The sequence below is a fragment of the Haliotis asinina genome, chromosome 10 (assembly GCF_037392515.1).
Source record: "Haliotis asinina isolate JCU_RB_2024 chromosome 10, JCU_Hal_asi_v2, whole genome shotgun sequence".
Classification (NCBI taxonomy): domain Eukaryota; kingdom Metazoa; phylum Mollusca; class Gastropoda; order Lepetellida; family Haliotidae; genus Haliotis; species Haliotis asinina.
The window spans coordinates 2,664,244-2,676,552 of record NC_090289.1 but is presented as its reverse complement, the minus strand read 5'-3'; the positions used below and the strand labels follow the sequence as shown (position 1 = coordinate 2,676,552).

General features: G+C 39.4%; 1 protein-coding gene across 1 annotated transcript in view; it reads left to right on the top strand.

Annotated features, from left to right (window-relative positions):
- LOC137298340 (uncharacterized) overlaps positions 1 to 12,309 on the top strand; it is a 187,434-nt gene that overhangs the window by 94,750 nt on the left and 80,375 nt on the right. The window lies entirely within an intron of this gene.

Here is a 12,309-nt window from a genome sequence, read left to right as displayed (position 1 = left end):
CAATAATGATCAACAAAGAGAGTCCAGTGTATTTGTAGGATGTTGTTTTGACCACACGTTTGGCGTAGTCAGTATGACCAAGGTCCTGCCTTCAGGATTACATGGATTAGTGTTCTCATGAAACATATGTCATATTTGGGATTTCACTTTCTCAGTAAAGTAAAACTTCTAGTACGTTTTCAGTTGAGTCCCATCCCGGATTCGAACCCGCACCCTCAGAGTAAGGCACCCAATCGCCAGCACACAAAGACAGCCGCCTTGCCCGCTCAGCCACCGCGACTTCCACAAAAATGAAAGTCGGACAACTGGTAGTCTAGACTGCGTACTTTGTGTACCCATCTGATGAGTGTAAATTGGCACGGCTCCCACGGCCGAAAGCTATGATTATTCATATGATGCCATTTAGAAAGTGGTCAAATGCAACATATGTCATATTTGGGATTTCACTTTCAAAGTAAAGTAAAAATTCTAGTACTTTTTTGGGTGAGTCCCATCCCGGATTCGAACCCACACCCTCAGAGTCAGGCACCCAATCGCCAGCACACAGTGCACTCATGTTTTCCAAGTTGTGCGGCATCTTCATCAATAGATAATAGTGTGGTACTATCGGGATCCGAGTGTATCACTGTTTAGAAATATGCCCCCCTGCTGTTCTGCATTAATACGTACTTTGTAGTCAGAAAATTGTATCCATTAATTCTTGATTCGATGTTCCTCAGTTCCAGGTTTTGGGGACAAAGGTTTTAAGATTTGTTTCTATTACTTTTTCAGTTCAGATTCAGAGTGTTTCTGCTTATAACCAATCAACAAATAAATTGCTATGCTTTTAGAAATTATTGGAACTTTAGTGTTTTCTGTTTGAAACATCCAAACAAAATTGACCAAATTATAGTACCAATTCATTAGGACAAAAATAACTGCTGATTACTCGACGAGAGTCAACAGTAGCCGTGCTGGAGATTGTGTGCCGAGATATTTAACCGATACATTTTTCACTTGTAGAATTTTTTATTTGTGGTTTAAACATTTCTATACGTACGCTATACTATAGACAGCATATCAGTTATGCATACCATACAATGATATGACCCTACTTGGTAAATGGTTCATGCGAGTTATATTTAGGATGCCCGTTGACACATGCCATCGGTTCCCAATTTCACAGATCGATACCCATGCTGTTGATCACTGAATTGTTTGATTTTATTCTTTAAACAGCCACCATATAACTGGGATATTGCTAGGTACGGCGTAAAACTTCAGTCACTCTCTTACTCATTTGAGATGTCAGTAGGCACCCGTGAACGGCCACCTCCTCGTGTTGGCTTCACCTAGACGGGAGGTTGAATGGGGCTGTTTCAACCAATCGGCTGGTCACGCCAAGCCCTGAGCACTACATTTTGTAATGTTTAAAACGTTTAACATTTTTAGTATGTCTAGTCTAGTCTAGTATTTCAAATAGTCTCACATTTTTGCCCAGAGGCGTGTGCTCAGAAGGGCACATGGGCCAATCTGGTAGAGTAATTAACCTTTTAATTTTTCTGCTGGAGCATATCATCCGGGTATCCTTGGTGCTGCAAGCATGCTCTAGCATTGTACCTGTGATACTCCATGGTGGGTTGGGAGCTCGGACGATAAAATAAAAAAAAACAATAACCATGGCGTATAAAACCCCCCACAAAAAAACAAAACGTCTCCTTGAACAAGATCATACTGATACTGACCTTAGACTGTCCAATCCTACTGAATATTGGCCACGTTTTCTAGTTGTTGAGACTGAAGATAGAACACCATTGAAATTAAACCCTTTTGTTGTGTGGAAGGGTTCCGGGTTCGATTCCCCAGATGGGTACAATGTGTGAAGCCCATTTTCTTGTGCCCCCTGCCGTGATATTGCTGGAATATTGCTAAAAGTGGCGTAAAACTAAACTCACTCACTCACTCCAAGGCATTGCTGGGGATGTAAAGAATATCAGAAGATTACGTTCTGGTGCACTCTTGATATAGTGTTCCAAAAAGCAACAATGGACAAACCTGCTGAACACCAAGACATTTGTCGGCATTCCCGTCACCATCACGGCACACAAAACGCTCAACACGAGTAAGGGAACTGTACGGGACTGCGATAGATTACTCGCTGACATGTCAGAGTAAGATACTGTCTCTGAAATGAAAGATCAGGGTGTTCTTTATGTGAAACGATTCTCAACTCGTAAAAATAATGAAACTGCCAAAACCAACACTTATCTGTTTTACCTACCTTCTGCTCCATGATCACTCAAGGCCGGCTTTTGCAGTCTAAATGTTGATACATACATTCCGAATCCTCTCAGATGCTTCAAATGCCCAAAATTCGGACATGTTGTAAATTCTTGTACATTGTCTGTTGTGTGTGCTCGCTGTGGTGAAAAGACACAAACAACATAGGATTATGACAGTTCTGTTACAAAATGCACCAACTGCTCAGGGAATCGTCCATCTTATTCTAAAGAGTGTCCTGTTTGGAAACAACAAATGGCAATAAATGAATTAAAGTTTACACAAAACATCAGATTTGCTGATGCAAAGAGACAAGTACTAAGCTTAGAATAACCAGAAAGCTATGCATCCATTGCCAGAAGAACGCCAGAAACAACATCTAGAGTACCTACAGTATCCACTAGCTGTCAGACAAACTTGACTTGGGTCAAAACGGATTCCCCTAACCTTTTCTCACCCGCTACATCTACTCAAACACGACAATTACTTCCTGGTACGTCCCAAATACAATTAGAAACATCCCTTGATCTAGAACCATATTCTCTGTCATCGACAAAGTCTCAGCAAAGTCTCATTAAAAGCAAAGGTAAACAGCAAGATTCTTAAAAAAAACTCAGTGGGAGAGCCCCGAAATGGTCACAAAATAAAATTCAAGTATTCAACAAACACGAATCGATTGAGGATATGGACGTGTGGAAAAACACAGCTTGTCGCCCACCAAAGAAGTGCGGGGTAGATCCCAAATACCCCCCACCCCACCCCACCCACCCTAATAAGATAGGTTATGATAATCTTATACAGTGGAATTGCAGAGGTCTAAGGACAGACAGATACTTTTGACCTGCGTCATTACAAGGCATATCATTGCTTTTCACCTCCGGGTGACAGGGCCACGGGAGGGTCTTCCATCCCAGTCAAACAGACCATTATCCATAGCCCGGCTTCACTTACTACTGATCTTCAGGCCGTTGCAGTGCAACTAACTTTGGATGTTGCGTTTACATTATGATCTCTCTATATTTCTCCATCTTCAACGTTTCACAAAACCGATCTTCAAGCGCTGCATGAACAACTCCCGAAGCCCTGTATTATAACGGGAGATCTGAATGGACACAACCCACTCTGGGTGTAACTACAAACGCTAAAGGTAAATTACTAGAGGCCTTTTGTTGTGATAATGACTAATGTATTTATAATGATAGTTCCAACACATATTTACACCCTGGTACAGGAACTTATTCTGCTCTCGACCTGCCACTCACAAATTCAGAATTACTAAATGAATTCGAATGGTCAGTCCACGATGACCTCTGTGGAAGTGGCCATTTCCCTACTATTCTAAACTCCATCAGACGTTCCTCCATCATCCAGGTGGAATTTCAAAAAGGCTAACTGGGCTTTGTTTGCAACACTGTGTGCTGCAAAACATAAACCTGACCGTTGTATTGACGCTCCCGGTGCTATATATTAAATGTCTTTTTCGGATGAACAAAATTCCATAGCTGATGAGTGTATACCAAATTCCTCTACGGTTCCACACATTCGAAAATCATGGTTCAACGATGACTGCAAACAAGCTAGGAAGACAAGGAAAAAAGCAGAACATTATTTCCGTCGCCATCTTATGGTGCATAATTTAAATAAATTAAAGATTTTAAATGCTAAAACGCGGCGTACGTTTAAACAGAATAAACGCCAATCTTGGCAAAATAACGTATCCAAAATAAATTCTCGGACACCCGTGTCCAAGGTGTGGAACATGGTCCATAAAATTAAAGGTAAAGGTACTAAATCTAGTGTTCATCATCTTAAACAAGGAGATCAGTTACTTAAAGATAAATCAGATATTGCAAAGAAACTGGGTGAAACCCTCGCTAAACACTCTTCCTCTTCTTATTATGTACCTAAATTCCAGCAGTATAAAAAACAAGAAAAGAAAACTATTAATTTCAATTCAGATACTGAGGAAGATTATAATGAAACATTTTCAATTCATGAAGTCCATACCGCTCTTGATCAAACTCATGACACTACTACGGGAGCTGATAACATACATTATCAACTCCTGAAGCACTTACCAGAATCCTGTTTAGAGACGCTCTTATATATATTTGATGATATGTGGACTTCCGGGAAATTTCCTTCTTCATGGCGTGATGCTATAGTAGTAGCAAATACCTAAACCTGGACGTGATCATACGGATCCATCCAATTATCGTCCGATTTCATTAAAGGTCACATGCAACCAAAAAATCGAACATACTTAAAACACAATTATCACTTATTCATGACATATAATATACATTGCTGCTTGTAAAAAAATAAACAAAATACTAAGCATACAATCGCGATTCAAAAGTGCAATATTTTGTACTTGGGCTTACTTCCCTCGAAACGAAGCCCTCGGGAGACCGAACCCAGTCATAGCGGGTGGGCGTGCACTCAAGTGTAACGGCGGCTTCCGATTGGCTGGTTCATTTGCTGATACGCTGAGGGCTCATTGTGCGCACAGAAACATGATCTGTTTGGTGGGCATTTTAGAAATATGGCGAGTCATAAGAAAGTAAGATTCTTCATGGATAACAACTTCTTTTATTGTACTTGATGCGTCGTTTCATTATGGATTCATATATCGTTGTCAAACAAAACCATATACACTAGAAGCAGTTGTTATCCATAAAGAATGTATATAGAGATGCTGGGTTTTGTAAATACATGTTCTCTGAATTGGTGTTCGATCCAATCACAATCACCTCAGTAGAGATGGTGAACTGCCATTCGTCCAAGTACAAAGTAGCACTTGAAACTGACAAGAGTGTGCACCAGTTTCCGTCAGATCCAGTCAGCCGAGAAAAATGGATGTAGTTTGTTTGCAACCCACAGACATAAAGAAAACATGTCACGTGTACAAGTATAACACCTGCCTAATTATATAATGTGGCAGTGACAGGACTCGGATGCAAGAGTCATAAAATCAGTTTATTTTGTTTATGGCGTTTAGCCTGATAAGTGTTAAGTACAAATTGTATGTGGTCAGTGATTGAAGCTGTGTATTGCATATCGTCTTTAGCAGAAAGGCAGGCAGACTATATGTGTCAATAAACCAGACACTGAGCTTTCTCTGTGACAGACGCTGCTCTCCCACAATCAACCAATCAAGGTTTTTATGTACTGAGTAGATTAATTTTTTGTTTATGTACACAACCAAGATTAGACTACTGCTCACGACCCCATACTCTGGGTATGCTTACTTCTTCAAGCTCCGCGAACCTATTCACTGCGCATGCGTTATGGGCGCAGCGCAGCACCACTGTTGAAACCACTTCTTCCTCCAGCGCTGGGAAAATTTAGTGAATCGTTTGAAATCCGATTTCGCGGGCTTTTTTACGTCGCGTTTTTTCAACTTTATAGGTTGAATTGACATTTTTCATGATTTGTTTCGGTATGTGCATACCGAAAGGTATCAGAATCTGCAAAGTTGTGTTATACGTTGAATGTGACCTTTAACTAGCATGATAAACAGTCGACTTGTTTGGTACTTGGAAACAAATAACCTCATAACAGATATACAGTGTGGTTTCCGTAAAAACAGAAGTACTGTCGATCACTTAGTGCGATTGGAATCATCTGTGAAAAACGCACTAATTAATAAACAGCATGCTGTGTCTATCTTTTTTTATCTCGAAAAAGCATATGACACAACCTGGAAATATGGCATTTTGAGAGATTTACATGATGTCGGTTTACGAGGTCGTTTACCTGAATTCATTTTGTCTGTCACACTTTTCAGTATAAAGATAAATAGTTTATCAAAAGTTGTAAACGAGTCAATTGATGGATCGTTATTTGTGGATGATTTTAATATTTCTTGTCCTGGGAAAAATATGCATACTATTGAACGACAACTGCAGCTGTGTTTAAACAAAATAAATAAATGGTGTTTTGAAAACAGCTTTAAATTGTAAAATTTCAAAACTAATCGGATATATTTTTGTAGAAAATATAAGCCACATAAGGACCCAGAACTATCTCTAGATGGTACTCTCATCAAAGTTGTAAAGGAAGCCAAGTTCTTGGGCCTAGTGTTTGACTCCCACTTAACATTTCTGCCTCATATTAAGTCCCTTAAACCCAAATGCCTGAAGGTTCTTGACATGTTGAAAGTTGTTTTTAACTCAAAGTGGGGACGGGATCAAGCGACCCTCTTACACCTATATCGATCACTGGTCCATTCATAACTTGATTTTATGGCTCAATCGTCTATGGTGGAGCCTGTAAAAGCAACCTTAAACTTCTTGATTCTGTGCACCACCAAGGTTTAAGACTTTGTCTTGGGTCTTTCCGAACTTCACCTATTGACAGTCTTTACACTGAGGCCGATGAACCATCTCTTACACAACGTCGTATAAAATTATCCTTACAATACATTACTAAATTATACTCTAATGAATCTAACCCTGCATACAACTGTGTGTTCAATCCACTTTATGAGGATTTGTACGACAAGAGAACTTCTCTTCTTCTGCCTCTAGGATATAGAATGAAACCATTTCTTTCTTCGGCCGGCATTGAGCTGGAAAATATAGCTCCTTCCCGTCTTCTTTCTTCTCCTCCTTGGCAACTGGTTAGGCCACAAGTTGACCTAACATTAACTGCATTTAAAAGAATAAGAAACGAATGAATTACAATATAAACAAAACAAGAATATCATTAATTAAAACCTAAATATAGCAACTATAAATCTAAATACACAGATGGGTCCAAGGACGGTGGCACAGTGGTTTGTGCCGCTGCCTTTGGCTCCAGAACAATATGTTCTAGATTACCGGATAATAGCTCTATTTTCACTGCTGAAACTGACGCCATATTAACGGCTATTAAGTATATTCAAAGACACCCTAAACGTAAACAATATATAATCTACTCGGACTCTCTTTCTTGTCTTCAGGCAATTAAAATTTATCATGTCAACATCCACTTTTCATTGAAATCATTGAATTGTATAAATATCTTGCTACTGGCCAATGTGACAACGTCCTCAGTTGGTTACCCAGTCACGTAGGGATTTCTGGTAACACAATGTCAGATCTTGCTGCCAAGGCAGCACTCACCAAATCTGTGACACCACTTCTTATTCCATACACTGATTACAAAGCTAGCTTTAGAACTTACATCGTGATCTGATGCAGAAGAAGTGGGACACCCAAATAGGTATAAATAAATTACATGAAATAAAACCGTATATTGGTTACACCTACTTGGGCTGTCATTCCAGATTTGAATAAGATATTTTACGACGATGTCGTATTGGCCATACTAGATATACTCATGCATACCTATTGAAAGGTGAGGATGCTCCGTTTTTGTATCCCTTGTGAGCATATTTTACTTGACTGCGTTGAATTCTCGAAAGATGTTTTGGGTTGAATTTTGAGCAATATGTTCTGTAAATAGAGGTATTTTAATGATTGGTAGTAACTTGAATTGTTGGTAGCTGTACCCTCAAAGGGGGTTGAAGCATTATAAAACTATTGTCCTCCAGAGAGGGCACGTAAGTAAAAAAACACGTAGAATTCTTGTTGTTTTAATTTCGGCTAACTTTTCCTACATTCGCCAGCAGCTGAAGGGATGGTGTAAATCCAACTGGGGTCCCATGTAGGTTGCAAAGGTAGTGTAAGTCCCCATGGTCACTAGTGTGGTGATCTACCTTCTGTTGTTGGCGATCTGTAGCCTGTTTTTATGTTGTAACGTCTAATATATATACGATATAGCTGAGATATTGCCGATGTGACGTTAAATATTAACTCACTCACTCACCGAAGTAGGGGTTTGAGAAAAGACGCAGCCCATGCTGGAAGGACATTCACGTCAGCGCCATCAGAAATGATGCAGGGAATCCATGACCCGCTTCTCTCAGCAACCAAATGGTGATGGGAGCTTGCCTGAGGCAGGTCAAGTCCTCTGGAATGAACTTCCAGATCACATAGCCTATCACAGGCTTTCACACATTCCAGCATGGAGTGGAGACCTGTTGCTGGTTTAAATAGCGAATTACCTGCGCCTCAGCAACGTTTAGGCATAGGCGCTATAAAGCTGAACATTATACACTATTAAAAAAGCAGGGGATTTTGCGAACATACGACAACCCAGTGATAATCCATACAGATGAAACATTTCCAAAGAAATGAAACAAATTGCCTCATTTTCCCTCAGTTTCTCTTCATCATCTGTTTCCTTCTTGGTTTCTCATCACATCAGTCTTGTAAATCCAATATCCCCTACTTTTGAATTGTATATGATATTGACGGCCAGTGACTCATGGTATTAGTTCAGCAATCATTTTGCAGGAGAGGACAGTTCATAATCACAGTGACACAGGCAGTATCAACTCGTAGGGTCGGACATCTGGTCAAACAAGCACAAGGGAGAAGAAGGAGGTAACTACTTACTCAGAAGCTGAGACAATCATTGCTTATTCAGAATGTAACACAGCGAGCGGTCAGGCAGCTGTTATGTAGATGAAGCGTTGGCAGCGATTGGCAGATATGTACTCCAGTGATCAATTCCTGAAAGTTCGAGCACATACGACCATCGCCATCAACGTGTAATTCTTTAGGCCATTCTCCGGACGTCAACAATTAATCAAGGGAGGCAATTCTACAGCACTTCCTTAAAGGCATTCAGCCAAAATACGAAACGTACTGAACATTCATGATACGAAATGTGACCCATAATAACTACCACTCAAAACACTAAACGTTGTGACCCAGTAATAACTATTAGTTAATTAATAATATAATTTAGAGAAAATACACTCTCGTAACAGGTTTTATGGGGTTTTAACGCAGACTGTCCACCAAATGGCCATATTATAGTGACCTCTTGAAGCAATTCCGAGATGAGATATAGACTAGGAGAGAGGTTACATCTGTTGGGTGCCACACCAGTTATATAGGTATGGCAACAGTGTTGGCTGTTTCGCACATGTGTGCTTGTCTGTGTATGCGAAAAGGCCACTAGACATATGTTAAAATATCAAGGTTCACATTAATAGAGAGGTATGAAAGTATCCAAAAGTAGATCGAAAGCAGTGAGAGTCAGGTTGTGTATGAACTGAAATACGTTTTATCAAACGGTTATAGAAGCACAAGTAGGAATAGTCTGAGACATGTTTGTATTAATTTCTGTTTATGTTTGAGTATGGTCGTCGTTGTCATCATCATCATCATCATCATCATCATCATCATCCGTCCAACGCCCAAAAAAGTTGTCACTTGAAAAGAAACAACTCCTATGTACAGTTTATATTGACAGTACAGTATTTGTATGAACACATGTGCAACGAAATTGTGATTCCCAGCGATAATTCATCCATGGGAACACGGTTCAACTGCGAGATGACAAGGAAAGCGGACATACAATCTTGACGGTTATTTCCACGCCATGTGTCATGCATTGAATTTTAACTCATAGACATGGAACAAAGGCTATTTGTAAAGTAGGCAATCACGCTATGTAATCAGAAAAATGGCCAACAATATACAAGGTGGCGGAAGTGGTTCTAAATGTTGTCAGGCCGAGGCTGAAGAAAGCCTCTACTTCCAGACTATATCACACTTATGACAGTTTGACAAACATTCTGAGTGTCAATGCATCATATACCACACAGACCGTGTGACCCCTCCTTGACAATACACTGTGCTCGCGCCTACAGAACCTTCATGACTGACATTGTATTTCCATATTCCCATTCATATTCCCTAATGAGTTCATTACTCCGCCTGAATTAGAATAATTCATTCCATGCTTTTTTATCTCACCGCAGTTGCGTTGCTATGACAACCTGAATACTCATTTTCACAGCTAGCTGATATGTAATAAGGATATGAGATGGAACCGGTGGATTGTGTCATATCACACATCATGTAGCACGTTATTCAGATCCTTTCACAAACACAGAGACCGATAAATCATAAATAGTATTGACCTGTGCCAGTTGGCTACTCACGACAAACTGGACACATGTCGCGCGTGAGATGATGTTTCCTGCTTGTGAAACAAATGCTGCCTTAAGTATGATTTTGAGTATTGTTTGTGTAAAGCGAAATAAGTTCTAGAATATGTAGTCAATTTCCTCGCGATATTCTGAAACCTTTCCGTTTAGAATTGTTCCTCTAATCCAAGGTAGACATGCTTTTATGATGATAGTTGGATTGTCATGACCATACCGGAATATATGTGTTTGTCATGACCATATCGGAATATATGTGTTTGTCATGACAATATCAGAATATTTGGTTTGTCATGACAGTCCTGGAACACATGTGTTTGTTATGACCATGCCGGAATGTATGTGTTTGTCAGGACCATACCGGAATGTATGTGTTTGTCAGGACCATACCGGAATGTATGTGTTTGTCATGACAATATTAGAATATGTGTGTTTGTCATGACCATACCGGAATGTATGTGTATGTCATGACCATACCAGAATATACGTGTCTGTCATGACCATACCAGAATATATGTGTTTATCATGACCATACCGGAATATATGTGTTTATCATGACCATACCAGAATGTATGTGTTTGTCATGACGATACCGGAATGTATGTGTCTGTCATGACCATACTGGGGTATCTGGGTTTGTCAGGAGCATACCAGAATATATGTGTTTGACATGATTATACTAGAATATATGTGTTTGTCATGACCATACCAGAATATATGTGTTTGTCATGACCATACCAGAATATATGTGTTTGTCATGACCATACCAGAATATATGTGTTTGTCATGACCATACCAGAATATATGTGTTTATCATGACCATACCGGAATATATGTGTTTATCATGACCATACCAGAATATATGTGTTTGTCATGACCATACCAGAATATATGTGTTTGTCATGACCATACCAGAATATATGTGTTTGTCATGACCATACCAGAATATATGTGTTTGTCATGACCATACCAGAATATATGTGTTTATCATGACCATACCAGAATATATGTGTTTGTCATGACCATACCGGAATATATGTGTTTATCATGACCATACCAGAATATATGTGTTTGTCATGACCATACCGGAATATATGTGTCTGTCATGACCATACCGGAATATATGTGTTTATCATGACCATACCAGAATGTATGTGTTTGTCATGACCATACCAGAATATATGTGTTTGTCATGACCATACCAGAATATATGTGTTTGTCATGACCATACCAGAATATATGTGTTTGTCATGACCATACCAGAATATATGTGTTTGTCATGACCATACCAGAATATATGTGTCTGTCATGACCATACCAGAATATCTGTGTTTATCATGACCATACCAAAATATATGTGTTTGTCATGACTATACCAAAATATATGTGTTTGTCATGACCATACCAGAATATATGTGTTTGTCATGACTATACCAGAATATATGTGTTTGTCATGACTATACCAGAATATATGTGTTTATCATGACCATACCAGAATATATGTGTTTGTCATGACCATACCAGAATATCTGTGTTTGTCATGACTATACCAGAATATCTGTGTTTGTCATGACTATACCAGAATATATGTGTTTGTCATGACCATACCAAAATATATGTGTTTGTCATGACCATACCAGAATATATGTGTTTGTCATGACCATACCAGAATATCTGTGTTTGTCATGACCATACCAGAATATATGTGTTTGTCATGACTATACCAGAATATATGTGTTTGTCATGACCATACCAGAATGTATGTTTGTCATGACCATACCGGAATGTCATTCTCTTCCCACAGCGGTTACTTCTCACATCTTCCTACGCAACCTCTTTTCCAATACGACCCTTTCATGGTGCGAGTGTTCAAGACTCGTGATTGGAGGCAATCAGATTTAGTAGTGCAGTCAGCGACCTTGTTTCAAAAGTGATCGTTCGCAAGATCTCGATAATTTCCGAATGTATCGTGAAAACTAGAACCTCTCCCCAAGCGCGATACTCAAATGTTTCTTCTAGACAGAACTCAGTCATGTCAT